Here is a 4734-nt window from a genome sequence, read left to right as displayed (position 1 = left end):
ACAGCTTTTATTGAACTTAATCAATTTACGGTTTGGACTATGAATGAAATTGTGATCTATATATTTTTATGGAATAAATATAATTGTCGTTCCAGACGTACAAATGTGAGATCTCAATATTGTCCTATTCTCAAACGTCTTCCATTTGTGTATACATTGGATCGTGATTTTCTTTGTTGTATATGATGAGATTACTAGTAATCGTTTTATATATATATATATATATATATATATCATGATTAAAAGTTTGAGAGGAAGTTGTTGGGATATATGCTATTAATCATGTATTTAGATATAGTATTTATTATAAAATAATATATAATTACATCAATTTAATAAACTTTTGCAATAAATAGATCGGTGATTCGTCGGTGTGATATTGTATGGAATTTAGTTTATATATAAAAAAATAAATCATCAATTCTTATAAGTTTCGAAGTTTTAATTCACAATTTAAGATGGAGTTTGGATATGCCATCTGTATTGTTGTAGTACATGATTAAATATAATTTATTTTAATTATGACAATGGTGTAATTTCAACTTCTCGAGTTGATACATTATGACTGCATTAAAATGACTGAATAGAAATAAGTATTTAATTCTAACTATCTTAAACAAATTATCTAGTTCATTTAATATATTAACACTTTTTGGATCAATATTGCCTAATATATTGGCTGATGGCAATATACAATTATGAAGTAATAATTAGTTGATTGTCACGATCCAATTTTTTCTCCGTTGGGTATTATGAAGGCACCTAGTCTTAGGGACTAGGTAACCCTAACATTTACTGAATATCAACAATAATAAAGAATGTCTAACAGTCTCAATATAGAAATCTTTATAGAATTTACAATTTCCCAAACCGGTAGTACAAGTCATAAGCTCTACAGAGTTTACTACAACTTCTAAGTAGAACTGTTTGGAAATAAGTAAAACAGTGTGAATACAAAATTAGGAAGATGACTCCAAAGCCTGCGAACGCAGCAACAGGTTTACCTTGAGTCTCCACAACAACGATCCGCACAGCTACTAACGAACAAATACATGTATCTGTACAAAAAATGTACAGAAGTATAGTATGAGCACACCACAGCGGTGCCCAGTAAGTATCAAGACTAACCTCGGTGGAGTAGTGTCGAGGAACAGTCAAGACACCTACTGGTCTAATAAACTGACAAGTATAAGTATAGGAACAATCGAACATGATATCTACATAAAGACTATGTGATATGGCTAACAATACAAAAAATTGCAATAAGGAAGGAAACAACAAGTAATAGCGGAACATCATAATAAAGAAACAGAAGAGTGAACGGAAATACATCCCAAATCCGAAATTACAAATACAATAAAGACAAATAAAAATTCAACAACTACGACAATTTTCACATCAGGCCTTAGCCAACAAACTCCGATCAATTAGTCAAATCCTTCAAATATAAGTCTTTCACCCATAAGTTTTCAAATAGAAATCATTAGAATATAATCCTTCCCAATAAAAATTCGAAATATACTTTCTTCAAAAATATCTTTCAAACATAGTTATTTCGAAATAAATACCTTTCGAATATAATCTTTTCAAATAAATATTCTTCGAATATAAGTCACCCTGTGACACCTTATCTCATAAATCATACAACACGGGTCTCAATACCTGAACCCTAACACTTGGCATCCTGTGCCCTCATCACACCTCATAAACGCACTGACGACTCATGTGCTAAATAGAGCCATTCTCACATGGAAGGCAAGTAAACAAGGGTGTGCGTCTATACTCAGCAATATCAAGAAAAAATCTTATTCGATAAGGGTGCTTAGCTACGTGTATGCCTGTGCAAGTGTCCTAATGTAGTTCATACCAGCTAGCAAGTATAAGGAAAAGAACGGACAGCACGTGGAATATTTACAAGAATGTAAGCACAGAAGATCAACGGCTCAGAACACAGATATAATAATAAAGGGATTTCCCAGGATACCGTCCCGTAGTTCCAAACGTAAATGTGCAGGGGGATCTCCCGGAATACCGTTCCGTAGTCCCAAAATAAATATGCAGTGCAGGGGGATCTCCCGAAACCGTTCCGTAGTCCCAAAGTAAATATGCAGAACATGGGGATCTCCCGGAATACGTTCCTTAGTCCCAAAGTAAATATGCCGAACAGGGAGATCTCCCGGAATACCGTTTCGTGCAGCGCAACCAACAGAGATAACAGTTACAGCACGATAGAAATCTCGTGCATCGCCACAACAAGTACAACAGCAACAATGACAATAATACAAAATACGACAAGTAAATCAACTCAAGAACTTTAAATCACAAAGAAACGGTAGAACTCATTCATAAGGAATAACCACCGTAAAGAATGCTAGGCGTAAAGAGAACATCTCAACAAGGAAGGAACTAATATGCCACAACGATTCCACAATATACAGTTCGGCAAAAAGGAAAACTAACATGAGTCAAATAGTTCCAAATAAGGGGAAGTCAACTAAAACATGAGATATCTAGACTTCTTTTAAGGTTGGGCAATCACGAAGAATATTCAACAATTCAATTAAAGATAGACAACGGAAAGATAATCATAACCTCAATTAAGACTAAACAATTATAGAATGAGATTATGATAAATTTCAAATAAAGATAAGCAGTTATGAAAAGATAGAATGACAGTAGAAGAGGTAAAATCTTCAGTTAAGTCAAATAAGAGTCAAATAGGCAATAAGAGTGAATCCTAAAGCAATTAATTCTAATTTAAGCATGTAGAGGTAAAACTAGTAAATAGGAACTCAGTCATATCAAGAACAACTTCATACACAGTGAATATAAGGACCTAAGAACCCTAAAAGGCTAGTTTTCCACAAATAAGCCCGAGTACACACTCGTCACCTCGCGTACACGGACTACAATCAACATAGAAAACTCAAATCCTAAGGGGAAATTCTCACACAAGGTTAGGCAAGATACTTACCTCAAAGAAGATAAATCGATACTCTAAAATGAACTGCTCGGGTGAAATGACCTCCGGACGGCTCAAATCTAACCAAAATAACTTTAAAGAACAAAGAAAACTCATAAGAAACTATTCCGGATCATAAAGTCTCAATCTTTAATAAAATCCAAAAATCGGTCCAAAAGTCGACCCCCGGGCCCGTACCTTGGAACTCGACAAATTTTACGAAAACTGATTACCCATTCCGATACGAGTTCAACCATACAAAATTATCAAGTTCCGATACCAATTCGTCCTTCATATCATCATTTTTTATTTTTGAAAGATTTTACAATTTTTCACCAAATTTTCCTTTAGATTCTCATGAATTTGATGTTAAATCTAAGATATAATCACAAAATATAGTGGGAAATGGATTAGAGACACTTACCCAATGATTTGGTTTGAAAATCTTCTCTCAACATCGCCCACCCTCGGACCTAGGGTTCAAAATATGATAAAATGAAGCTAAGCCCCGAAATGGGAGTCTTAATACCAACCTCAGATGTCGCTTTTGCGACATCAGGACAGGAAATGCGATTCTCGCAAATGCGACATAAGTATCGCAAATGCGAAGGCTAGTCAGCTCTAATCAGGTCGCAAATGCGACACAAGACTCGCAAATGCGAGCTCTGAGATGTTCGCAAAAGCGACAGTTGCGTTGCAAATGCGGAGCTGCCTAGTCGCAAATGCGATGAAGTTGTTCGCAATTGTGAACTCCCCTACCCCAGCCTAGTGTCGTAAATGCAAGAATGATCTCGCAGATGTGGTCATCGCATTTGCGATGAAATCCTCGCAAATGCGAGAACAGAGACACCAGCACAGCTGAACCTTCTTCCAACACTCCGAAACGCATACGAAACTCATCCGAGTCCTCAGGGCTCCATGCTAAACATCCACGCAAGTTTGAAAATATAACACGAACTCGCTCGTGCGATCGGAACACCAAAATAACCTCTAGAGCCACGAATCAGATGCAAAATTCATGAAAATCAACTATGAACTTCAAGAACTTCTAGGTTTGCAACCAAGCGACCGAACCATATCAAATCAACTCCAAACGACACCAAATTTTGCACGCAAGTCCCAAATGACGTAGCAGAGCTGTTCCAACTCTCGGAATCGCATTCCGACTCCGATATCACAAAAGTTAACTGTGGGTCAAACTTCTCCATTTTCCAAATTTCAACTTTTTCGAACTTTCGCCGATTTGCCTCAATTTACTCTACGGACCTCCAAATCCAAATCTGGACGTGCGCCTAAGTCCAAAATCACCATATGAAGCTGCTGAAATCATCCAAAACTCATTCCGGAGCCGTTTACACAAAAGTCACATTCCGGTCAAATTCTCATCGCTAAAGCTTCCAAAACTAGATTCCTTCTTCCAATTGGACTCTGAATCATCTGGTAACTGAATTCAACCTTGTACCCAAGTCGATACACTTATTATGAAGCGGTTCAAGACCTTAGACTGCCGAACGGAGCTTAAACTCTCAAAACGACCGGCCGGGTCGTTACATTGATATAATTCATGTTTTAGCTTACGTTTAGAAAACTTATAAAATTTCACGTGTAAACCAAGTTGGTAAATTTCATGTCCGACACGTGAAGTAAGTCAAGCGTAAGTCTAAAGGGATTTATAATTAAGAAATTAAATTTTTAGTAATTCAATTAAAATGATTGGTATCTATACTCTTAATAAGAGGAGTTAAACAAGATTTTGATAGTGATAAATCGAA

The sequence above is a fragment of the Nicotiana attenuata genome, chromosome 1 (genome assembly GCF_001879085.1).
Source record: "Nicotiana attenuata strain UT chromosome 1, NIATTr2, whole genome shotgun sequence".
Classification (NCBI taxonomy): domain Eukaryota; kingdom Viridiplantae; phylum Streptophyta; class Magnoliopsida; order Solanales; family Solanaceae; genus Nicotiana; species Nicotiana attenuata.
This window is presented reverse-complemented; position numbering follows the sequence as displayed.